The sequence below is a fragment of the Pavona decussata genome, unplaced genomic scaffold, assembly GCF_977016875.1.
Source record: "Pavona decussata unplaced genomic scaffold, jaPavDecu1.1 SCAFFOLD_145, whole genome shotgun sequence".
NCBI classification, from domain to species: Eukaryota; Metazoa; Cnidaria; class Anthozoa; order Scleractinia; family Agariciidae; genus Pavona; species Pavona decussata.
In genome coordinates, this window is record NW_028145558.1 from 811,881 (window position 1) to 839,313 (window position 27,433).

Genomic DNA, 27,433 nt, shown 5'->3' on the forward strand with positions numbered 1-27,433 from the left:
ATTATTATGAATATTTTGGTGAATAATATGTTGTTTATAGTACTTGGCTGTTACACAAGCTAGTAGCAACTGCGAAAGATAACTTTATCACCTTGGTCAACCTTTAGAAATGATCATCTATAAATCTAGGAACTTCATCTTTCTGCCAGAAATCATAAACTGAAACTGCTTAAGATAGGAAGGACAAAATTAATGTGTGTTGTTGTTTAAAGCATCATGGCTGTGATGACTGTTCTGTTCAAAGCTACTCCATGTAGACTGGCTAGTAAAACATTTTGTGGCGCATGACTAGTTGGTAAAACAGGTTATGACACAAACCTGTCAATATTTGATTATTTTTTAGACTGGTTATGTCATTATTTACATTAAACTGGTTAAAAAAAAAGGCATTTAGCAAATCTAGCTTCTTAAGTGTCAAACGAAATGTGGTTTAAATAGTGCGATTCCGAGATGGTTATCAGGTACTCCGAACCTGGATTACTTTATTGACATGTTTGGTTATCTTTAAAATACAAACATGTAACATGGTAAATCCATAAATGGATTCGCTCAAAACCAAATTACTCAAACAACAGGCTAATTGGATAATCCCTTTTCCAGTTATGAGTTTCTTTTATTTCCCAGGCTTGGTTATTAGTGTGACAGTCTAATTCCAAGTTTGTTATCTGGTGATCCAAACCTGTATTACTGAGTTGACAAAGTTGGTTACCTTTAAAATACAAACATGTAATGAGGTAAATCCATATCTGGATTTGTAAAAACCCAACTTAAGGAATAAATTGTTGACTATCTGGATAACACGTTTTCCAGTTATGGTTTATTCCTATTTTCCAGTTTTGGTTAATAAAAATCCAACTTACAAATCAGAATTGGATATTTTGCATTTTTACCAAGTTTGGATATCAGTGGAAATCCAACAAAAAAACAAGGAAAACCCAAGTTTAATCCAACTTGGAAATTTGGGAATTTTTCCAGTGCTTGTGCATGAAGTGCAAGAGCCCCTTAAAATTCATAAGCTTTCTTCAAGTCAATTCTTCCCTATTATAATACATACTTGCATGGTGCTATAAACATCATGACCTCCCTCAGGTAGATGTTTACCTCCTGTATACGCAGGTGGAATTGTTATCACTTGGTAAATATAAAATGAAACTCAAGTCAATGATAAAAAAGCTCCTTATGATCCCAAGTTTCCCTGCTAGAGAGTAAGCCTCTATGCCTATGAATTGACTTTTATAATACATAAGTTATAAAATGTACACTGTGAGCCACTGTACCTCCCTTAGGTAGATGTTAATCTCCTGTAGGTGGATGTTATGAGTTGGCAATAAATGAAATGACACTCAGGTCAATGATTAGAAAAGCTCCTGCAAGATTGGAAGTTTTAATGCTTGCAAATAAGCTTTCCATGTGTACAATTGTGCCAGTATAACACATACGATACAAACGTGGTGCTATAAAACGTACCTCCCTTAGGTCGATGTTAACCTCCCGTAGGCCGATGTTAACCTCCTTTAGGTCGATGTTAACCTCCCGTAGGCCGATGTTACCTGAGCAAATCTTCACTGTTTTCATAGTTCCACGTTTCTTCCACAAATCGAACGCAAAATCCTTGAGGTCAGTGTTCAGACGCCGAGAAACGAAAGTAGAAAGAACTCTGTATTCTACCATAACGAATCCTAACAAACGTTCGAAGTCTTTATTTTCCCGACGTCGTCCGCCATTACTATTGAAAGAGAGTGAATGCAGGTCAATTTCCGGTATAATCGGATCTCGGTTCGTGGCTGCTCCGAAGAATAACCCGATGACGTCACCTCCCTTAGGCCGATGTTATCTTTTCTCAACCGACTTGGCGGCGAACCTCTGCCAGAAGCATGTCGTTTTCTTGTACATCCTTGTCGTTTTCTTGTACATTGATAGATTTCTCGGTCATCTCTAAATTTGACAGTTTCATTCTTGGCGGAAGTCAGCATTTACTTTGTCTCTACAGTTTGCGGTCGTTAATTTTAAGGTGAGATTTCACAATTTCTACAAAAAAGCAAAATCGTTTGTATTCGAAGCCCGCCTTGAAACCCGTGGAGAGTGGACTTAGTACATTTCGCTTCGTGAAAGTCAACAATAGTCACGAACAAATAATTGCTTTTTCTGGGCTCGAAAGGCCTTTTGGCCTTTTATAACCTTATTTTAAAGACAGTTGTTTCATCACAGTACATAACAACCTTCCCGTGAGAACTAAATGCTAATTAAATCACCGAAAGATCATTATAACTTCTTCTGATTAAACTTGTTTACAAGATAAAAATATCAAGTTTGGTCGTTTCGGAGTATAGAAAAAAAATACGCTTTAATTAAAACATTAAGCTTACTTGCTCTAGTCTCTTTTAAGAGCGAATCGACAGTTTTTGTTTGGTCTCAGCTGGCAGACGTTTCCTCAATAAATCATTTCTTTGCATGCACTCTTTTATCTCCACACGATCGCCGCTCGTGTAACTTGAATTTCATTCTTGTAGTGATGATTCAAGGCATCACAGCAAAATAAAAGCGTTTTCTAAACAGTCATCATGAGATAAACAAACTTTCCCCGATTTCTAAGCATGTCGGTAAGTTTTCGTGAGTAAATCTCCCACATCGCGCAACATGACAATTTCACAAACACCCGCCATTTTCATGACATAAGTACGCACACCACCCTAGTTACAAAATGACTCCCCCGGATCGCAGCCATATTGGGCGTGGTTTCTGGCAGAGGCTCCCGCCGTCGCCTTCCACGGAATTTTACGCCTGCACTCCCTTTTCTCAGCGGAGCCTCTGCGGAGGAGAGAGTGCGGGGGGAAATAAAAGAATTCTTTATCATAAAACAAATAAAGAAGCCTCGGCTGTGCTCTGTTCTGTTGTAAAGCACTTAGGAAGCGGCTAGAGCACTCAAGAAGTAGGGAGAAACACTCGACTACGTCTCGTGTTTCCCCCTACACTTCTTTCGTGCTCTAGCCGCTTCCTGCGTGCTTTACAACAGAACAGAGCACAGTCGAGGCTTCTTTATTTGTTAATTAATGGCCTAGTTTCCATGAGTCGGCTGTAGCTTACAGGGATAGATCATCTGAACTAGTAATTCAATCAATCAATCTTTATTTGTTCATAATAAAAAAAGATACATATCTTATGTTACAGTAAAATGTAATATATAAAATAAAAAATATATTTAAAAACAATATATTAGTGTACAATTATTAACACCATAAATTGGATTATCATCGTAAACTGGATATTAGGAATTGGAAGGTCATAGGTTTGACTCCTGTTGGGAGGCCTTGTATTTTCGTTTTCTGAATATGCCTGTGTCACTGAATGAGAAAAAAACATTTATCATTTATTCACTTGGCTTAAAACAAGGCTTAAGCCCACTTTCACCCCCGAGAGAGGTGTAGAATGGAAATTACAGGCCTTGTTGCGCCTTGCTTCCCATTTTTTTCCTGAGCCACACAAGGCTTACGAAGACGCCAACGTGAAGCATGAAACATGACTGTGAAGCACATGATGAGCTTACATCTTGTGCTTTGCTGCTCCAGTCAGAAAAAAAGGGTTTATGAGGCATAATGCCTCTTATTTTGCAGAATCATAATCATTTCAGACATTTAAGAGTAGTTACATTTCTTAATATATTATTTTTCTATAAGGCATTACAGTCAAAATACACCCACCCCCCTCCCCCATGGGTTTGCCAGTCATTTTACATTTGAGAACTACTACTGGTGTCTAAACATAAATTTTACTCTTCAAAGTTTTGTGTATTACTTATAAGCTTCCCCATCATTTCTTGTGGGAGCACCCCAACCCAGGGTCCAAAATCTGCATGGATATGTGGTATGAAAATTTCCAGATGGCAGAGTTTCCCTTTTTTATGACCATGCAGATGTTGGTAATTAGTACAAAACATGGGAGGTACAGGTGTAGTTCCTTCTGTGATTAATAGTGCAATTATCACAGTACAACAGCTGAGTCTTATAAAGGTTAATATATAAGCACTGTTATACATATTTTTTTTAATTTTTCAGATATTGGGACAGTCATATTTGATGCTTTACTGGGGTTGTATGAAGATGCTCCAAAACAGGAAACCCAGTGATTCACTTTGCAGGTGAAAAACTTTTCAAAGTTTTTCCACAAGCTCATATTCGATCTACCAAGCACAGTTGCTGGGAAATACATAGATACCTCAACATTCAAGAAGTTTCTCAAGTGTGGTGCTGCTGTTTTTAAAATCAGCCAAGGCTTTGTTGACAAGAAAATGAAGGAACTTAAAGAGATGGCAGACAAGAGCATTTATTCATTGAGTGCTTTTCGAGGTGTGTATACGAGGGAGCAGCATGTATATGCAGGAAAATGGAAAAGTAACCCTTTATCAGCCCCCTCCCCTCCACCATTGTTTCCTTTCCTTGATAGGGGGATCTGATAACGTTTTACAGTCATCGGGATCAGTTGTTGTATATTAAATATACAGTCAGATTCTGGACTTTTCCTTCAGTTTGTGATTCCAGGAAATATGCATAGTATACAGTTTAGCACCCCCACAGAAAGTAAGTGAAAACTCTGAGGGGTAAGGGGGGGGGGGGGGGGGGTTCGTTGAAAGCATATTTGAGGTTTAAAAAGGGGAAAATATGAGGCCTGAAACTACAGGTTTCAAATCTTCCATGGGAGGGGTAGGGGTAAAATATTTCTGGAACAATCCATTGGTTGGGAAAGAAGACTTTATTCATGAAATGGCAGACTGTTATTGCATCACAAATAGTGACATCAGGTTGCTCATGGTTAATTCTGATTGGCTCATACACAACATTGCATTCTTGTTGAGAAGTGTTTTATTGGAGGAGTTGGTTACTCTATCTATCAGGCCTAGGGACTCTTTTACTCTCCCTTTCTCTCTCCTACACAGTTACCCAAACCAGCACCCATTTATACACCTCGGTAAAAGAGAGAAAAAAAATGACACAACTTGACATAATTCGATGAGTTTCAATTCAGTTCAGTTCAATCTTCATTTACACAGGGTTAAACAAATTCATCAGGTCGATACAACAGAAAACTACAAGATAATCTATCAACATCAAAATGTATAAATATATGAAGATCCTAATCCTAAACAATATTACTAAAACCTAAAGAAAACTTGTCCTGCTTTCCATGAATGCTGTGTTTCAACTTACCTAAAATGGAGATTATGTAGTTGCTTAAATTAAGTGTTTCAGCCTACCTAAGATTACAGGGTAGGCTGTTCCACAGAGATGGACCGCTATAGCTACAATGCAGTGATGAGCGTTGAACCACTGCAGCCCTCTGATGCTCTGATTGAAATTCCAACATACTCACCACTGTAAGCACCTAACAGCATCTTCATGTAGCGCACATCATAACAGTTCAGTTGCACACAGGTGGCTTATTGAATTTCAAGCACTGTAAAATTACCCACAACCCTGTCGCCTTCCCAAGGCTCTCAGGAACTCAAAAAAGTTTAGTAAAAACAAAACAAACAAGAAACTAAATTGGTGAAAGACTACTTATGATCATCCTTTGACCCCTTAATTACAAATGCTATATACAGTGAAGAGACCAAAAGCAACACAGTCAATAGTTCTTTATTCAATAAAACTTTCCAGAAGCTCTTCCTATTGATTGTCTAATAAGGCATTGAACAAATATTTTGAGCAAGTAGTTTACAATCGTACTGTTCATGAGATTGAGCACTGGGTTATTACTTTTATCTTTGGACTCATGCATTATATTGCATGCTTTTTAGTGGGCAGCTGGACACCCCTTGTCTCTGCAGTCCTTTTACAAAGCTGTTTGACAGCTTTCCTAAACTCTTGCATTCTTATGGCATATATCAATGGATTGACGATAGAATTTGCAAAATATAATAACGCTAACTTTCCGTGTATTTGAATGAACGCTGCAAGGGGCATTTGTTTGATTATGTATTGTTCAATTGTCATCCAAATAGATAAGGGCAGAATGGTCAGGATTGAGACCACGGTAACTATGATTAAGGTTACTGACAATTTCCTTTCTGAGGCAACTGCACTAAAATGCTGCGGAGGAGGGTTACTTTTGACTTTTATGATAATGATAACATTGGAAACAGTTATGATAAGAAGGGTAAGACAAGTGTAAAATTGAAATGTGCAGGGAATTGTAGCTAATTTGAGCAATTTAAGAACAGCCATCATGCATGCCAGAAGCAAAGTTATTATCCAGCTGCCAATAATAACTTTGAAGTAAAGCCATTTCTCAATTAAACAGTGCCTAAATGGGAAAAGTGTGGCGTGCATCCGCTCTAAAGAAATGAACGAAAGATTGGCTTGAGAAGCTAGGGGAAATATGACCCTCCAGGTTAACATGATCATTTCTTTCCAGCTGAAACTATTTCCACGATCGAAATCTTGGCCGAATATTTCCACTGGTCCCGTCACTGCTCCCACCAGTAAATCAGCCACAGTCAGGTTTATTATCAGATACGTAGTGCGCTTGCGTAAGTGGCGATTTCTTGAAAAGGCGGCGACAGTGAAAACGTTGATTATAGCTATCACAATAAATTCAACGAGGAAAACTTTTCTCCACGCATGTTTCAGCTTTTCTAAAGAAGGATCTTCAGTAGCGTTACAAACCATCTTTCAATAAATCTTAAACATTCCTTCTCCTCGTTTTAATTCGCTGTAAGCTGAAGATAAGAACAAAGTAAAGAAAAAGAGGTTCAGTCGTTTCTTACGGTAGAACTCTTTGATTAATATTTCATTTCCTAGACTAGATCTTTCTTTTTGATTTATTTCAATGATTCATTCTTTTGTTTTTCCCGTGTTCGGTGTGGTTGTCTCGCAGTTGTTTTGAGGGACATGAGCTATGCCAGTGTCCATATATGATCATAGCAATGCCATAAACACGTAAGTTAAAAACCATGAATGTTTGTCAAATGAGCCGGGCATAAAAACTTCAACCTGAAATATGAAAGGCAAAGTTTCCGAAAGGTTTTTCCTTTGGTACTTTGCCAATGATGGTCTGTCTGTAAGAAAAAAAAAAATTGACTTAACTTATTAAAATTGACTACCTTATTGAACGGTAGCTCCTCTAAAATATCAACAGTAAATTTACTTCCTGCGTCTAATTTCCTAAATTTTCCTGAAAGTGTTTGATCGCATCGTTGTCAATCGTGAATCGTCGCTCCATTTTCAGAAATCTTGATAGCGACGTAAAAATTCGAATGAATTTCAATAAAATAATGATTTTATGCCTTGTTTTTATAAAGATTTCAGTCCTTCAGCCGAACAGTCCGACAAATATTCTCTAGGAAAAGACGGTTGCTTTAAAGTCTCAAACTCTACCCAAACGTGTCAATTTTGCTGTGGCGAAATTTCTTGTTTCGTCTACGACCTTTGCGACGCATTTTGCCCAAATAGTCGATCAACGCCAAACTATGTCCAAGGCTTCTTTAGTTGAAGCTTATTCTTGTCATCGTAAAGATCTGCGAATGCGGTGAATTCTTGTTTTGATAAAATAATAATTGTCCACATGAAGTTCTTAGGCGTGTGTAAATTAATTTCGATCAAACATGACAACGTATTAAAACGATGTTATTTTTGTACTAAAACATCAGCTGTTCCCTTATGGCATAAGGTGAAAACAAGAATCTGATTGGTTGTCTAATTTCTTTAGTTGTTTTTATCCTTCCTCAATTTGTAATTTATGATCGCGAGGACATCGAAGTTCGTGCAAATCATCGCTCACTAGATATTTGGCGTGGGAAATTGGTTCTTTTCTCTGAACTAGACGAGGATGTCATTTAACAATAAACAGATAGAAGTACGAATAACTAAACAGGAAGTGTGCCAGGTATACAGACCTCTTTGTAAAGAAATTTTTTTGAGCTGTATTTTTGTTCAAAAGATAAATTGCTTGAATTAACTGGACAACTATCAATCGAGGCACACCAAACTTTGCCAAAATGTGTGTTAAGTATAAACAAGGAACTACTAAAAATGGCAGGTGCATAACTGAGGTTCTTTAAAAAATTGAGCTAAAATTGAACCATACGGTTTCCTTTTGTAAACTCTTTTGTCATTTAGCCTCATAACTTGTTTTAGCCTCGTATTTGTCTTACCTGCGGTAGAACAGCTGACTTAACTAATGAGCTAAACGATATCATTTCTAAAAAAATATTCTTCCCTTCCTTGAAATTTGTACTTAATGATCCAGCTCTTCACGTCACCCTGTAGCTCAGTGGTTAGCGCGCGACCGACCATTATAGGGAACTTGATGGCGTTCAGAAGGAAGATAGCTCTTTCAAAGTCGTGACGTGTCGAATACTACGTCTTTCTTTATATTTCATTATTTGAGTAAAACCGTCACTTTTTATTCGACAAGTGTTTAAATTCATCGCCATTTACTGTTCACGATCTTTATATATAACTCGCCGCTCAACTGAGAGGTTGTCTTCAGTAGATCATCTTTCTTACTAACAGTGATCTTCGTGGACTGAAATTTTACTGGAATGTTAACAGAGAAGCACAAAATAATAATGTTATGCCAGGCTTGTTTGAATATTTCAGCCTTGCAACAGCCCCACTGCATATTCACCGGCAAACGGCGCTCACAACAAACTTAATTGGAGTTTATGAAACCATCTGCAAACCCTACCCTTAAAAAGCGTGATATATTTCTGAGAGAAACCATTTTACCACTTGATTGGGTTATAATAAAGTATTGCTACTCACCTCGTTTCTTGATAACGTGAATAATGCCAACTTGGCTCCAAAACTGCCTTTAACTGGCGAGACTGAATCTTGCAACAAATATGCCGCTCATTTGCATCAAATTAGCTCTTCTTTCGATCAATTTTAGTAGACATGACAGGACTGGGTATGTTTTTTTTTTTACCCAGTCCAGACTCTTACAGCCTGCGTGCAGACGTCCCACATTTCCTTTCCTTGAAACGGAAAAGAAACGTCTAACGCAACGCTCCGGGCCCGTTAACTTATCGGGGCCGTTATCGGGAAACTTTACCGGGCGCGATAACGCGTTTCTCGAAGCACCCGTAAACTTTCCCGGTAATTTCCGGGCCAGGTAAAATAGAAGACCATTGCCAGGCTTTTGCGCGCGCTTCTCGCTCGTTGGCAAGAGAAGGAGAACGACTTAGGACTACACGTAATCCATTTGATTCATTCGAGAAAAGCACGGTTATGGATGAGACAGGACTGTCTTCGTGATTATTAAAGGACAGTGCAACACGTGCTAAGTTTAACTTTGAGTTTTTCGTCGTGTCAAAGGAGAGCAACCGAGTGAGATCATTACTTTGCATCATCATTTAATTTGGAAGCGATAATCAGTGCCCTGAAGTAGCTCGATTCTTGGTCTTTAGTATTAAGTGTAGAGAATACAGTCAACTCGGCTCTCGTAAGCGGACACTCTCGGGAATTGAAAAACGTGTCCGTTAGTAGAGCTGTCCGCTTACGAGAATTATTCCCGTAAGCGGACACCAAAGAAAAATAGGGTGGATGTCCGCTTACGGGAGAGTTAATTAGCGGGTGTTAATTGTGTTTTATTGCGTAGACAAAAATAGCAACTGAAGATATAAAGCGAAACTCTTTATTGATGTCAAATGTTAAAACTCGAAAAAATATATATACAGTATTTCTTCTACATTTAACAAACCGTTCAACGGGATTTATTGCTGCCGTCCATATATGTAACTCTGGTGCTTCTTAAAAACATAACTCTTCTAACAAAACGTTCAACGGGACTTATTGCTGCCGTCCATATATGTAACTCTGGTGCTTCTTAAAAACATAACTCTTCTAACAAAACATTCAACGGGACTTATTGTTGCCGTCTATAAATGTAACTTTGGTGCTTCTTAAAAACGTAACTCTTCTTATAAAACGTTCAACGGGACTTATTGTTGCCGTCTATAAATGTAACTTTGGTGCTTCTTAAAAACATAACTCTTCTTATAAAACGTTCAACGGGACTTACTGCTGTCGTCCAAAAGGTATATCGTGACCAGAGAAGGTTTGCTTGGTCCTATGACAGTTAGGAGAAATAGTCCGTTATGGTTGACTGCCTCCTTGCCAATAGAGACTTCAGTCGCATGTCTACTAAGACATCATTGACCTTGGTAATTGCCTGGACTAGCGGCTCGTTTCCTTGCCAGTAAGAAAATGCCGCTAGCTTCCCAACAAGTTCCAGCGCCTGTTCCGATTATCTCATACACCTGCTCTTCGTTGATAGACGCAGCGATTATTTCTTGTCGTACGGTATCTCTCCAGTTTGGAAGTGTGGTATCCACTGGTGGCTCAAAGGCCTCAGCTTCGTCATCGAACGCTGACATGTCTAGTCCTGGGGAAATATGGCTTAGCAATTCAGGAATATCCATCAATTCTTCTCCCTCGAACGGGTCGTCATCTTCTTCAGCATTGAGATTTTCAACAGGATACATCCCAACTTTCTTGAAGCATTTGGAGACGACTGCAGCTGGAACCTCTTCCCAGGCGCTGACCACCCATCGTACAGCCATCAGCAAATTAACGGACTTGACAATCTCACTCGCAGTTTTCTCTCCATCCATTTGGCCAGCAACATATCGCAATAGCTTCCGCCTGTAGTACGTTTTCCAAGTTTTGATGATTCCTGCGTCAAGAGGCTGTGTGCGTGACGTGGTGTTTTTCGGCAGGAACTCAATTCGGATGTTGGAAAACTTGCCTTTTAGGGAGGGAGGATGACAGGGAGCATTGTCGAGAAAGAGTATGATGCTACGATTTTCCCGCTTCATCTTGCTGTTTAACTTGGATATCACATTTTCCATTATCTCAGTTTTCATCCATGCCTTTGCGTTGCTGAAATACTGAGCGCCACACGGGAGCGAAAAATCTACAAGGTTTGCAAAACAACGGGGCTTCTTGCTGCTTCCGATAAGAACAACACTATCCTTTCTTCCGTCGGCGCTCACAAAGAAAGCGACAGTGATCCTTTGCTTGGCGTTCTTTCCTCCACGACATCGCTTTCCCTTCTCTGGGAGAGACTTGCTTGGAAGCGCTCTCCAAAATGCCGGCCCAGTTTCGTCTTCGTTCCATATATCGGCAGCTGCATATCCCTTGGTCAATTCTTTTACACGTTCACTCCAACTTTCTACCGTGTCTTTGCTAACATCCCCTTCCTCGCCAGCGATATTGAATTGCGCAATGTTGTGCCGTTGCTTCCACTTAGAAAACCAGCCTTCTGTTCCTTTAAAAGTTGTCACGCCGAGTTGTTTGGCAATCAACCTGGCTTCTTCTTTGAGTAAAGGCCCATCCACTGGGATGTTTGCTGCTCTAGCCTTGACATACCAATCCCATAGTATGCGGTTTATCTCTTCATACTTTTCGAAGTTGTTTCGTTTGATCGTGGAGCTGCCATTGGATATCCATTCATCCATAATTTTCTCTTTATCAGCAATGATCTTTGCTATTTGAGTTTTTCCGCAAGCGAACCTCTTCGCCAGCTGCCTGATGCTTTGCTTTTCATCTTGTGAGGCACGGATCACTTGTACTTTCTCACTTAGGGGTAAACACTTGCGGCTCTGACCATCGTTTGTAGCCTGTCTTGCTTTCTTTTTCGCCTTACTCGAGCTGCTTGCTGTTTCCACTTGAGGACTCCCCTGTATTTGATTCAGTTGCTGCTCTGGACGATTGACTGGCTCCTCTTCTTTGAATTCTTCATCTCCGATCAGGTTTTCAGCAGCAATTCTCTTGTCGAAACAAGGCAAACACCAGGCAACAGCAATACCTGCCTTCCAACCTGGATTTTCCTCGTCCGCCCACACCGAACAATCACTTGACTTATTACAAACTGGCCTTTCGCACGTTAAACAAATATATTTTGTAACGTTCGCGCAGTTACTGCAGCACGACATATTCACAGCAACCTACACGTGTATAAACTCGCCAATGCACTGAATATGGCAGAAAATCACCCTGATTGACACGCGAATTACGGGATTATATTGTAATCTGTCAAAATGACACGAAGCAGTGTACTGTATACAGTTAGTATCCACGACTACAAACTACAGTAATAGAGATACTGTATTTCAATCAACACGATAAAGCAAACGAATTTTTATGGTAGAATTGATACTGCACTCGTATTTTTAAATGATGTTAGCTTTCTGTAAGAGTTCTGGAAAATTTTCACACCTCTTACCGACAGTTTAACAGGCTAAAAGTACCGACGTCAAGATTTTAGGAAATTAAAATGACCTGCCCACACACGTACAAACACTAAATTTACTTTCATTGAAAAAGAACCCGATGACAAGCAACAACAGTAAACACACGCTGTGAAAAGAGCTTTTACTGTGCTGTATTCAAAAGTAAGACCTCGCATTACGGACCCCATTTTGCTCTGATCTCTTGACTGTAGCTGTATAAAGCGATGGCAAACAGGATGACAGAATCGTACGTAATGGTTGAGTCCTACATTCGCGGTTATCATGTATACAAAGATGCGGCTGGCTGGGATCCACAACTAAATGAGGAAAGGGCCTTAAACGCGAGCCAAAGAACATCAAGGACGTGAATGCGGTTGCTGTAGTAAGGCCTAATTTAGAAGATTGCAGTCTTGAAACCACAGCCAAGGAACACGCTAACACAGTGTCTGGATTCGATGAGATACTTGGTCACATTCCTTTGAGGATGGCTGAATTTGTCACCAAGTTTTTAAAGCGCGGAACAAACAAAGGGAAAGCCATCATAACGGGTAAACCTGTCAACAGAGGAGCTGGGTACGGCATGGAAATTCCTTGTAAATACGTTTTTTATGGTAATGTTGAAACATCTTTACCGTGGCTCAAGTCCAAGCTTGATTATCTGGGATACAGTGTTTGGTACAATCAGTGATTGAAAACAGAAACAAGAAGTAAAGTAGACCATGACGAACGTGGCCATAACTGGCCCCTTCACAGACGTTTATTTTTTTCGTAAGATATTGGCGAGCGCCAATATCTTACGAAAAAAAAAAACGTCCGTGAACAGGCTAGGCCATAATTAACGTGACACTACAAATGTTTCGTCGGACTCTTGTTAATGTCAAACGAACGGACAGCTTGCTTTGCCGCGGACAAATTGAAATTTGTAAAAAGCGATCCCCGCTGTTCTGTTGCTCTGTTAAAGTTACTGCCATGTTTCGCGAGTGCCTTCAGGGAAATCTAGCGTACGCGCGCTGATTTCGATAAAACCACGGAAAACTATATATCACGGTAAAGCTGATAAATCGAAGTTTGCGAAAATATCAATGTTTTTTCATTTTGTTGGATACATAAGCGCTCAGAGGCCTTCAAACTCAATACTAGCGACGTGTACTTAACTGAATTACCCACTCTCACGTAAAGGCGCACAACCAAACAGACTGCACAATATCAATCAGGAGATAATAGGCTAACAAAGTGTGTCAGGCTTTTTCTTTATTCCTATCGGTTTGTGAGAAAACCCATCCTAAAGATGGACAATGGAAAATTTTTGTAGTCCCGTCAGATGTTAACACGTCACGGGAAAAATATTTTGAATTTCGTAAAAGCCTGACACACTTTAATGCATTAATACCTGATGACCATTTTGGCCAAATCTGGCAAATCTACATACCCTATTAATTCATTTGAAGATGGGGAATTCGCGCAAAAACAAAAGCCGTGTTTTCGGCCTTGAAACATTTTCCGAGTTTTCGCACCTCATTAAAATACTTGTCAACGCGCTCACGCTGCCGTCTAATCAAACATAAAGAAGCATTCCCTGGGGAGTTCTGTAAGCATTAGCGTTACTGTAATATTGTAAAGCGATATCTTTACGGGAAAGCCACCGGCGAAACCAAAACAAAGAAGAAAACGGCAGATAGGCAGAGAACATGAAACTGGCAGCCCCAGCGGAGTTGACACGAGACACGCACTTCTCACCGCTATCAGTACACGAGGCTGTGCGCTGAGGTTCGCTGCTTATTTTCAGCCGGTCAACAACGGCGAAAGTGGCTGGATTGTCGCCGGCATGTTCGATTTCGGACCCCGAACTGATGTTCGACTCTCCACTATCCGATTTCTCGTCCTTGAATTTCTCTGCTGTCGAGGCAGTTATAGAAAATCTGACTGGTTGTACCAAGAACCCTTGGATTGGTTTTTTAGTTCTTTCTTCTCGTTTTTCCATCTTGAGCACAGTACGCTTCTTATTCTTTTTCCCTCTAGCTAATGCAGCAAACACCATTTGTGTACTTCGAGGACCGCGCATGATACGACTTTCATCGCTATCGCTCATGTTTACGTTTATCTGTAGCATGTCAGATTTCTTACTTCCTCCTTCTTATGAAAATTCTGCAAATTAACACAAAGAATTTTAAACGATATATTAAGCCATATAAGAAAACAGTTTCGCTTGCTGTAGGATTATTAGTTTTCCGTGACAGGAACCCATTTTATGCTAAAAAGGAAGCCATTTCGGAGGTATAATAATGTGCGCCTTTTTGTAGCGAGCGAGCCATGTTTACATGACAAAATATTGACTTAGTTTTTCTTCCATCGTTTGCTGATAACAACAATAAAATAGTAATGATATCAAGATCTTTCAAATTTATATAGCGCCTATATGCAAACACCCTAAGCGTATTTCAAACATTATCTAAAAACAACAACAACAACAACAATTGCTACGCTTGTATTTATCTGTATTTCCGGAGCCAGCGGGCAGCTTCTCGCTGTGTTTCTCCGCAATTCGTCTCCAAGTTCATTCACGTGCCACTCAATTCTCGCTCGTGAAAGCCTGAATCTTTCTACGACTCACAGTCAGCCATGGGTCGTCTTTGATAAGACTGAGGTCTTCTAACTAAACAAAACAGCCCGCCTCCGGCCGCCATTTTGTTTAGTGTTGAAACATTTGCGTTTTCCCGGTAACTTTACCTCCCGTAAATTACCGGGCAAGTTACCGGGAAAATTATCGGGATCGTTAATAGCGGAAGTTTCGAGAAACACCCGAAAAGTTTACAGGGCCTTACCGGGCGACTTATCGGGCCCGATAAGTTACCGGGAGTGTCGAGAAACGGGCCCCAGTATACAGCTATTTCAATTAACGTTGTCGGATTAAAATCAAGCTAAAAGACAAGACCGCAATGTTTTGCGGGATTATTTTTTATGAATAATTTCATCAAAATCATCCCTGCACGTGCAGGTCATTGTACTGCTAATTACAAACCTATTGTTTTCTCCAGGCATGACTGATTTTGATGAATTTATTCATAAAAATCCCACGTAAACTTTCGGTCTTGTCTTTTAGCTTCATGCTTTGAACCGACAACGTTAGTTGAAACACAGGTAACCAAAGCGTATGTGACACAGCCTTACCATGCAAGCGTGATTTAAGAGTTTGTATGGAGTTAAAATTAAATCGAAATTTCGACAACAATATTCCCACAAACCCCACAAAAAATATAGTAAAGTCTGAAAAAGCTTACCCGGTGTGTTTTGCTGTGTTTTCAATGCGTCTCAGTGCTTCTAAACGCTGTTTAGAGCGGTTTATCTCTCAGCAGCTAGTCCACATGCATCACTGTATTATGTTAATGAAAAGGTAGGAAACTAAAAGTCGAATTTGAATAAAATTTGGCCCGTCATTTGAGGAGAGCACTTCGAAAACCTCGCTAAAATTTGCTGGAAACTTAAGCTCTCGCTTACCTGTCTCTCCATATGGCAAGAAGGATGATGTGCGGTTCTTCCTGGGCAGACAATTTCCGGCGAAGTTGATTTATGGAGACACAGGCCTTCGTGGAAAACAAAGTTCATTTCAAATTGTGTGCCATTTTAGCCGCCGACAGAGCCGTGTCGCTGGAATGTTGGAACAAACTCTCGGTCAAACCTAGGCACGAGTACTAAAATGTGCACAACCGGGGAAATCCACGGGAAGCCTTTGGCACGTAACAAACTACACAAACCCCCTCCCGGCTAGGTGCGGTTCTGTACCAGCCAGCCGTGCTTGGCGTGACAGCAAGAAAGGTCTCTTGAGAATATGAATTGACTTTTGTATTATTAATTTTTTTTTTTATGAACTGAATTCGCGATTTTCCTACTCGTACCTTACGAGTTGGCTTTTTTTTTTTTTTAAATAAAAGCTGACTGAAAGAAACTGAAAATTTGTCTTTGTATTCACGGTAGCGCTCTCCAAAAATCCTTGAATTTCGCAAAGTTGTTGTTTTTTGCCGAGAACGGCAACATTTTTTACACATTTGTAAGGTCATTGTTTTGCTCATTAAACCTTTTGTGTTTCGAAGTTCTCATGATGTGCACGACAAGACTTACACGTGCGTAAAAAATGCTGCCGATCTTGACAAAACAATAGGGGGCTTCACACTAGAGCTTGTAAGTATAATCTAAGTGCACTTGAAACCTACTTTGAGTGTGAAGGGGTAAAACCTACCAACTTGAACTTTACTTAGTGACCATGGAAACTTTCGCAGTTCAAAGAAGCCGAAGTACGCCGCCAAGTATGGCCAACACCACACTTGAGAACGTACTTGACCAATAGGGAAAGGGAAACCAATTGAAAGCCACGTGCTGCGGTGCCAGGACAGATAAACATTTTGCCGTGAACTAAAATTAATTAAAAAAAAAAATCAAAATGGATGGTTGGAGATACGCCTCGCGGTTTGAGGACTCCATGGAACAGTCTTTTTTGTAAGTAAACATAAAAAAGAAGGAAAAGCCGATTTAAACTTACGATCTTATTTGAATTTCATCTTTACGGACAGCCTGAACCATCGATTTTCAGTTCAGAAGATGTCGCCTGTTCTTTTGTTTTGTCGCCAAGTACTCGTAAACAATGAAGTACCTATGCATTTCCTGTAATGTTAAAACTCTCTGAGTTAAAATTAAAGACAAAATAAAGAGTAAACAACACAAAACGTTTTTCCGTTGTAAAGGCTTCATGATTATCCGCGAACGATGATTGACAGCTTGTGCTTCAAGTGTATACTTTATCACCAGGTGTGAAGCCAAGTTTTCTGAAGTGCGACTTGAGATTTTCAAGTGCACTTGAATCAAGTGCTTACTTGAAACTAACTTAGCTTGTAGTGTGAAGCCAACAAATAGCTTGAAACGACCAAATAGAAGGTTTTAAAGAGAACGTGAATACTGGCCTGCGTGCAGACGTCTCCTGCATTCCCTTTGCTGCACTCGTGAAAGGAAAACAAAGAAAATAGGCCGGGGAAGGGGCAAATTTTCAGTGTCTTTCAGTCATCTTTTATTTAAAAAAAAAAAAGCCAACTCGTAAGATACGAGTAGGAAAATCGCGAATTCAGTTCATAAAAAAAAAAAATTAATAATACAAAAGTCAATTCATATTCTCAAGAGACCTTTCTTGCTGTCACGCCAAGCACGGCTGGCTGGTACAGAACCGCACTTAGCCGGGAGGGGGTTTGTGTGGTTTGTTACGTGCCAAAGGCTTCCCGTGGATTTCCCCGGTTGGGCACATTTTAGTACTCGTGCCTAGGTTTGACCGAGAGTTTGTTCCAACATTCCAGCGACACGGCTCTGTCGGCGGCTAAAATGGCACACAATTTGAAATGAACTTTGTTTTCCACGAAGGCCTGTGTCTCCATAAATCAACTTCGCCGGAAATTGTCTGCCCAGGAAGAACCGCACATCATCCTTCTTGCCATATGGAGAGACAGGTAAGCGAGAGCTTAAGTTTCCAGCAAATTTTAGCGAGGTTTTCGAAGTGCTCTCCTCAAATGACGGGCCAAATTTTATTCAAATTCGACTTTTAGTTTCCTACCTTGTCATTAACATAATACAGTGATGCATGTGGACTAGCTGCTGAGAGATAAACCGCTCTAAACAGCGTTTAGAAGCACTGAGACGCATTGAAAACACAGCAAAACACACCGGGTAAGCTTTTTCAGACTTTACTATATTTTTTGTGGGGTTTGTGGGAATATTGTTGTCGAAATTTCGATTTAATTTTAACTCCATACAAACTCTTAAATCACGCTTGCATGGTAAGGCTGTGTCACATACGCTTTGGTTACCTGTGGTTGAAATGACTGTAAACCACTTTTGAATCTTAGTGGGAAATAAACCAACGAATGTCTAAATCAGGAAGTTCCGGTTTAAAAGGGGCCTGGCCAGGCGATTCTCACCTTCAGTTGTCAATCAACCATCAGAGCGTAAACAACTGACAAACAACATGTTTATTTTTCTACGGGCCCTTATCTCGGATACAATTTGCTTAGTTTTCAGAATAAACCCCGTTAAAGAAATTAGAAATTAATCTCTTATATTGTTGTGGTGATATTATGGAATTTTGAGGCCGTTTTTTTCAGAGGACGCTTGAGTCAACAACTTTCCTCGACTGAACGTCGTCTAAATTTAGATTTCACGCCCGCAAAGGTGTGAAATGAAGGAGGAGCTTGCCCTTTTTTGCGGAACTTATTGTTCAAAACATAATTAACTTCCAGTTTTACTGTTATCGACGCAGCTTCGATAGGTTAGACAAGAAACTCTATCAACTGAGAAATATTTAAAAAAAACTAAGCTCATTTTGTTGGAGGTTTTTTCAAAGAATCAATTTTCATTATTTGCTCACGTGAATTGATAGCATACTTTGACATTTATTTACTATAACAGAAGTGCAAAACAAAAATGATAGAAATATAGCTGTCTTGCTATTCATATGATTGTGATAATGTGTAGATAGGGAATATATGTAATTAAGAATACATAGAAATAAAAACCCTGTCTCTACGCAGACTACTGAAGCAGTTGCCAATAGGACATTTTCACTATGGCGTCATTTGACTACAACTACCAGAATCCTTCAGTTTTTTGTTTTCTCATGCTAATTAGAGCTATTGTTCTTTGCTCTCCACTGGGATTACAAAATTTGAATTTGAAAAGGAAAACAAGATTAATTCTGGTAGTTGTAGTCAAATGACGCCATCATGAAAATGGCCTATTAAGCATCGAAAACCTATGTATTCATGCCTCAACGAAATCGTTATTTTACACTTCAAACTGACCTGTCCATACAAACGTTCTCTTCTATTCCTCCATTTTTATTTCTGTGCATAAGTTTTATTTAACGTCAAGTTTGTCTTAAAAGTTTTCGTACCAAGTATTTCGTGTGAGGAATTCAACGAAATCATCTCAATTCTTTACTCCAAATTTTCTTTTAGGATACCAAGAGCACTTGCTAAGTTCTGCTTTTTCCGCTTATTTTTAAACCGTGCAAAAATATCCCTGTATTAGTAAGTACCACCCAAAGGAAACCCGAGTATCCCGAGATGCGCAGAACGTATGCGCAGTAACAAAAGTAGTTCCCGTCCTAGTTGGTAACCGTGATTGTCCTTGGGCGTCTGAAGGAAATCATTTGGTGACCATACTGGTTTTGCAGATATTTTACTCAACGATGGTAAATCGCGATCGAGTTTCAAGACTGGGTTTTCCAACAGGGGCTGAATAACATTTAGCAGTTACATATAGCAGCTGATAGAAACTTTGACGTTCCGTTAATGCGAAGGAAAGTCGCGCACAGATAAACAGAGGAAGAACCTTAATAACGTTTGCACGGAAACCCAAAGGCATTGTTTGATGTAATGATACGAAGCACACTAACGTCATGGCCGCTAGAGAGCCGGACATTATCCTGCTTGTACAGAGAACTAACTGCTGTTATACAGGGCAATTAAGACTCGCCTCAGCTCTGCTCGCAGGAAGTGATATGCTCCACTTTGTTTCTCTTGATTCTACATGGAAATCACGCAGGTCAACGATCTAAACTTGGACCTTGCGTTAGTGCGCGTCATGGTCTGGGCACTGGGCAGTTCTTCTTGGGCTGGATAAACCGTGAACCCTCCCTCTCCTCCCACTGTCCAATCCCCTCCCCTACCCTCCTCTTCTCCACCCTCTCCCTCGCCTTGCCACGCATTCCTCCTGAAACGTCGACAATCTATCTCATTTCTGAAAAGCACTAAAGGTTCAGTTCCGAATAAGACCATCTTTCTATATTTGCGAAAGGTTTAATATCAAAACCCAGCTCAAACTGTCAATTAAAACGACTATTTATTCATTTATCTGAACGCATAAGAAAATGAGTGTACGTTTTACTTAAGTTCGTTAAAAAAAAATACAAATTGTTCACGTCAGTTTGATGGAGAAAAAAAAAATATATACGGTATTCAAGTTACAAAACAGCACATTATTTACACTCTGATATAAAACAAGAGAAATCTTTTAACGGCGACATGTACAGCAGAACCGACTGCATAGCAGTGTGATAACCCTTCTTGATTTCTTGGATTTCTTTCTTGCTGGAAACTGGTGAGGAGATAACACGTCATTAATTCAGATATCTTATTACTCTAATTTCAATTTACTCCGTTTACAGACATCTGTGTTTAAAATACCGCACATGAGCAAGCAAAATTTAATATTACAAGTTCCTCTGGCAATTAGCTTTGTTACCGTTTGGCCTCTATCTGAAGGTTGGGATAGTGGCAATTCAGATCCTATAGACGATAGTGTAGGGGAAGTTTAGGCTCACTGTGGGAGGGGGGTGTCAAACCCAATTGTTGCAGAAGACTGGTGTTAATCTTATCGGCTTTCTTCAGAAGTCTTAATTGTTATTGTTATCCAAACATTACTCGTGGTGATAATATAGAATGAGGTAGCACTTTGTCCAGAATCTGTATTTTTTTGGGGGGGGAGGGGCGGGAGGGGGGGGGGCTTGGTCATAAAATATTTTGATTCTGTCGTTAGATACAACGATTGCACAGTGCAGACTTTTGTATCGTACTCATGATTTTAGTTTCCTAGCTCTTCGCGTGATTTAGTAAACACATTTCTGATGTATGATTGTATTCTCACTACTCACTTCCTGCAGCGGTTCAAGCACTTTCTTCAGTTCTGTCAGTTCACTGTTAGAGAGAAAACAGGAAAACGATCTTACTCACAGATTGCCCACGGAAGTATTTCAAACTAATATTAAAAATCTCTCAGTTTTATATTGCGTTTGAAAATCCTTAATTACAATATTTATTATGCATTGAGAATTGCAGTGTAATCCAACCCGAACTAATCACAAACTGAAATCTAATCAAGTATGACTACCCCTTATCATTCCTTTCAGTGAGTTGGTGGAACTTCACAAAGCGCAACAAGTTTTGCCTAGTTACACTACCTCTCTCACTTCACTACAGTCACTCTAACTTCCAAAATATGGTCATCGTGTCATTGATATAATAGTTTAACTAACTCGATTCTCTACAGTTGTGGAACTTACCTATCTTTCTTTGCAAGTTTATTCACAGCCTGAAAAAGAAAAGAGCAAGTTATAATTAGACTAATTACCTTGAAAAGCTGGGATTACTGACCCTAAATTAAGCCGCATTTCATAATAACAAGTGCAAGGTAATCGCAAGGGACCTTTTCAAATCAGGGTTAATACGGCTTTGGGCCTGTCTCACTAAGCCATCAAATAAGGGCTTACAAAATGTCCTCGCATTTTGTGTTTGTTTCAAGTATTTCATTTGGTGAGAAATAACTTCAGGATAAATGCCTTTTGCCATGCTTTCCCTAGTACTCACTGAATCAGCAACGAGGTTTGTTGAAGTAACAGTTTCTTTCGTTCTTTCTCACCTGTTGTTTCCAAACTGAGAATTCCTCGACCTTTCTTGGGCCCTACCTAAATTAAAGTAAAGTAAAAAATGGTATAAATAAATAAATCAAATATATGCTGCCGATAGTGTTCGCGTCCTTATTTAAAATTCCTTTTCATTTTGTGCAAGGATGTTCAAAATAACCGCTAAGTTGTTATTGAAATAAAATCAAGTTAATGGGTTGAAAGCATGAAAACACTGTTTTCACCTGTTAAGTTCATCTATTTCCAGAGAAAGTGACTGCGAAAATAAAAACAAACAAAGAAATTATTTACGGGAAGAACACTTTTCACTCATCATGGCCTCCTTCTAAGACTCAGAAGTCTTCACCATCCTTCTTGACAATAGCGGTTCGTGGATCACAGACGGGCTGGTGATTTTAGATTGGATAGCTAGAGAAAACCCAAATAGCAGGGCCATGATTCATGTTTCGGTTGCCGGTGTGGCAAAGCAACGTTTGTGCTTTTTAGCGAGGGTTTTTAATCAAGCAAAAGGAATTTAAAACCTCTCATAACTTTGTGCCGTCTCGGACTAGATAAATGGGATCCCACTTTGGCGCTGCGCGGATTGATAACTTGTTCGTAATTCGCTGTTTTAAATCTCATTCTTAACAAGCTTGTGAAGTATTTTACATAAAATCCGTCTACAATGGTATCGACTAATTTAATCCATTTTCCCGGATATCACATTTCTAGAATCCCGTACACATTCATTTTGTTTAGCTCAATCTAACCAAATCTATGCCTTATCTAAGCCTGGTTTCCATTCTTTACCAACGCGTTATCGAAGATATGCTATTAAAGTTTACGTCACAGCTCGAACCAAAGCCTACAAAACAGCTCGCTTCCTGTATTGACAGCGTTAAGGCTTGGAAACTAGGCTAGACCTATGCAAGAATAAACCTTAAACAAGAAAATGCCGCACTGTTCCCAACTTCTAGCCACGAGACAAAAACGAAAGGCTTTCATAGTTATAATACCTTATTGATGTTCTCCATCTTGTTGAGCATTTCACTATAAAGACAAACACACGTATTTAAGCATACCTTACATTTACATGAAAAGAAAGAAAGGGGATTTAAAAAAAAAAGCCAATCTGCCATTTACCTTTCGAATTGTGTCTTTAATTCCTACAAGATGTAGATAAAAATAACACAGTTTAGAATAATCGTTAAGCCACACTGCGTCTAATAAGGAACTTTATACCCACGGACATCTGTATACGATTATATAAAGCCTTCATTCTCCCACATCTTGAATACTGCAACCCCATACTCCTTGGTATCAACAAATCGCTGAAAACTAAAGTAGAAGCTGCCAACCATTAAGCACTAAAATCACTTGCAAGCCGGCCCGGAATCTCGACGGAATATGTCGTGTTGCTCAAGACAGCTTCAATGCGCAGTCTAGAACAGAGAAGGCTTAAACAATCGCTAGTCGTACTCTTTAAAAGCCTAAAGCTCAATGGCCCCAAGTACATATCCGACTTTTTTAATCATGGGGCCACCCCTTACAACTTAAGGGGATCTGAAAACAAATTACAGCAGTCTACATACAATACATTGTATAAACATAACTCATTCGCCTACATTACATCACATCTATGGAGTACTCCACCAGCTACTGTCCAGTCCTCAGAAACCCTAAAATCCTTCACACACCAAATATCTAAACTGAACCTGGTCGACAAAATTCGATCAGGATGTCGATACAATTGCTGAATTTCTTGATCACATCGTAGTTTTAATTGTCTTTCCTATACATTTCTCCCTTAGAAATTTCACGAATCATCTGAGTCATTTTGTACTATTTTACCACTTTACCATTTATGTATTTTTGATATCTATAAATATTCACATTGTGATTGTAATTTTTATATTGTATTGTAATTATTTTTTTTTAGTCGAGCATTTTCATCACGAGCCACTGGTTCGGGAGATTGGGCGACCACTCCCTATGCCCCCGACTTTAAATATATATTGTATTGTATTGTATTGTATTGTATTGTATTGTATTGTATTGTATTGTATTGTATTGTACAGTACAAGCATTTCATGCGAGATTCTCTTTGAAAGTTGTAGGTAACAGAAGAAATTGTTTTCCGTGTTCATAGTCTGTGTGTTTTTTTTTTTTTGTTGCTGTTCTTCTTTCAATCTATTAAATTCAAAACTTATGTTTATCGCAGAAATACTGAAATCGGGTGTATCTCCAGTTTGAGGACGTCTAGAAGTTGTCTCATTTTTTATGCATTTACAAAGCCGTTTATTCAGCAACTATCGTGGCAATAGCAAAGTACCTCCACTCTCCTGTTCTCTTCATTCAAGGCCGCAGTCTAAAACAAACAGGAGAGAAAGTTTAAGTTTAAATCACTTTTAACAGTGAAGGTGAAACTTTTCTTCTTCGAAGAACTTTAACTAAAACATTTACTATCTGCTACTCTATTTGCAAACCATTTTTCTACCCCAACATTTGAGTTAATTTAAATCGCTCCACTTGGTGCTCTCAACATCGCTGATCCTAGCAGATTGAAAGTTTAATTTCTACGCGATATCTCAGTCTTAGTTTTTTAGAATGTTTGTTGTACCTTGTTTGGCCCGCAAAAGAATAGGTTTTTAAATGAAAACAATTAAAATTAAATTTCATATAAGTTGATAGGAAACTTACAAACTGTTCGTTCTCTTTCTGAAGCTCGCTGTTCACATCCAGCTGTTCCCTAAACATAAAGCAAACAAGCTTATTGGTCATACACTTCAGAATCATTGGCAGTCAAAGGAGCAGTAAAACCCTTTCTGTCAGGCCTGAAAAAGCAGACACTTTTGTTTTTCACAAACCGTTACTGAGTTATTATTGTATAAATCTTTTGGATTCACTCAACTCACAAAACGACCATCGTGGGCCGACCGCGAGCCTTAGTAATCCCTTGGTTTAACTAATTAAAAAAAATAAATGAATTCCGCGTTAATGGCCCCCTGAATAATCACAAGAAAGAAACGACGATTCCAGTGTATTTCATATTTAGTAAGGCTAGTAACGTTCTAGAATTTTGCGTTCTTTTCTATTACAATACATTTGTATTCAGCATCATTATTGTCGCCTTGTTTTAGTCAGTTTTATTCGTTTCTTTTCCGATGCTTTTATTTAATACGGTAATCTCATCATTGTAATACATTCGCTAGTGCGGCCAAGTTCCCGCTTGTGGTCAGGTAAGAAGCACGTATTTTAAACAAAAATATCTACTCACTTTTTCATCTCTTCGTGATGATCAAGTGCGTCTTGCACTTTGGAGACCTAAATAAGAGGAAATGAAATAAGATCAAACCAGCCAATCAATCAATCAATCAATCAATCAATCAATCAATCAATCAATCAATCAATCAATCAATCAATCAATCAATCAATCAATCAATCAATCAATCAATCAAACAATCAACGAACCAATTAAACAATATATCAATAGATACGTATGGTAGTGAGCTAGTCGATAACTTGAATAAAACCATTTCCCTCTTTACAGTTGAATATTGCACTGAAATGTCAGTGTTAGGTAAGATCAAGCATCAAAGCTCCACATTCTACAACATAAGGCGATCATTTATTAACAGCTCTCTTGCATTTAAACCTACCTCGGCGAATTTAGGGATGTGGGCCACGTGACTTCTTAGTGAAGGGAAACTATTTTAGTTCGAGTTTGTATAAACCCACCTGCTCTTTGCAGCTCTTTCCTTCACTTTTCATTTGTTTTAGTTCACTATACGGAAAAGAGGAAAAAAAAGTATTAACATAACGTTTTAGGTAATGGCTGTCGATAAACTATTACTCAGGCAATCTTAACAAACAGATATAAAACGAGAGGAGGAAAAAAGAGAATCGATAAAGCGATTCCTGCAAGTGATACAAGCTTCTAACAGTATTTATACTATCCACATGAATCCGTTTTCAAGATTTCAACCTGAGGTCATTTTCCATGCTCCTAAAAAGGTCACCATTTCGTCTTTTCCATTTGAATTTATTAACAAGCCATACCATAGCACGTCAAGTTTTGGATTCACCTATAAGTAGTGCAAATCGAGATATAAAATTAACCAGAGAATATGACTTGCTGTTCAATATATTTACCTGTCCATCTGCTGCCTTGTTTCCAGGACGGTCTGTTGATCAAGTAAAATAGAAAATAAGAAAAAAGGAAGAAAAGCTTTGAGGGTGGAAAGTACTGGCTGAACGATTTTAGTAATGTAGTGAAGAGTCGATTTAGAGGGAGAACCGATAACTTTGAAATTAACCCGCAAGAGAAGACGCCTTTTCTGGCACAGACAAACACAAGGAACAACTTTACTTTGAAGCAGAGGAAAGCGAAAGCGACCGGGTGATATAATTAAACATACCTGAAAACTTTTGTTCACTTCATCTAAAGAGGCCTTTCGCTTTTCCCTCTGTATTAAAATAACAACAACAACCAAAATACGATAAATAAACAATGTACCAATCTGCTCTAGAATTATTTTAAAATGACTATCCTAAAACCCTTCAAAAAGACGTCTCTTTGTTTATAAGTTTTGGATCATATTTTTTGCAATACGTTTATATACTCTGTGCAAATACTATTAGTCTTCTGATTGGCAAGCACTTCGAGATATGGGGTGTATGGGAACACATGTCTAATGTTTAATATTTTGGATCAACATTATAACTAATCTGATCAACAAACATTTGGTTTATTGTCGGAAGAACTTCATGAACTAAATTTGTTTCAAGAAAAGTTGAATATGAAGCTTAAACTAAGAAAATATAACAGTACAGTTTAGCGTAAATGACATCATCAGGCACCTCTTGCTTCTTTTCTTCTATTTTTCGGACCAAATTCTCAATATCCCTGCAGATAAACAGAAGTGCATATTTTAAGAAGGTGCTTTTTTAATACTCAACTGACTAATAAAATAAACATTTCGCGAGGTTTGGAAAATCCGTTCTGGTTTTGCTGCAATCATCCAAAAAAGTACGCAGAGTTAACGTATAATGTATCCTGTAGTTTTGAGTAATAATGCCATGTATAGCTAAAGTAAATAACATGGAGTTGAGTTTAATTAAAAGTTATTTTTCAGAGTTGCTGCACTTTTTAATACAATCTAAGCCACACAATATTTTCAATTTGTGATTCTAAACATCTAGAGCTAACAAAAATAATAATAAAAAACGTACATACCTTTTGACTTCATTCTTTTTCTGCAATAAAGAACGGGGTTATTAGTGATGTGATAAGTTCTGTCACTGATTAGTGTGAGTAAATTAAAAAAAAAAAAAAAAATAATAATAATAATAATAATAATAATAATAATAGACTATGACTTTTATGTATGTATATATATTGTATTGATTTATTCACCTGCTATTTTAGGTTTCGATTGGCTTGCAGGTTACACTGCGCGCCCTGAGTTGCTTTCTGATACTCTGCATACAGATAGTTTTACTGCGCATAATAATAATAATAATAATAATAATATGATGATGATGATGATGATATTAATGGTGAAGATGATGATGATAGCGATGACCTTGTGATCAAGTCATCAGCCCATGAACTTTCCTAGAAAGAAGTACAACGCCATGCAATAGCACTTTTGCATTTTTCATTGAAAAATAGCCGACCATGAGAAAGACAATGCAACTGAAAGACATATGCTTTACAATTCATTGTCGTTTTGCAATAAAGTAGGACTCATTAGTGATGTGGTAAGTTT

General features: G+C 38.7%; 1 long non-coding RNA gene across 3 annotated transcripts; it reads right to left on the reverse strand.

Moving 5' to 3' along the window:
• Positions 1 to 20,134: 20,134 nt before the first annotated feature.
• Positions 20,135 to 26,999, reverse strand: LOC146466335 (uncharacterized). 3 transcript variants are annotated; one of them, XR_014868038.1, is made up of 15 exons: positions 26,899 to 26,999; positions 26,523 to 26,568; positions 26,081 to 26,128; positions 25,815 to 25,846; positions 25,401 to 25,446; positions 24,940 to 24,986; positions 24,363 to 24,411; positions 23,995 to 24,030; positions 22,806 to 22,828; positions 22,679 to 22,712; positions 21,908 to 21,939; positions 21,680 to 21,725; positions 21,324 to 21,352; positions 20,916 to 20,958; positions 20,135 to 20,359 (listed from the first exon to the last, which is right to left on the reverse strand). It is a non-coding gene; the product is annotated as an uncharacterized LOC146466335 (long non-coding RNA). The 3 variants fall into 3 exon arrangements; XR_014868037.1 differs by having other exon boundaries at positions 26,523 to 26,968; XR_014868039.1 differs by lacking the exons at positions 26,081 to 26,128; positions 26,523 to 26,568; positions 26,899 to 26,999 and having other exon boundaries at positions 25,815 to 26,020.
• Between the last annotated feature and the right edge of the window lie 434 nt (positions 27,000 to 27,433).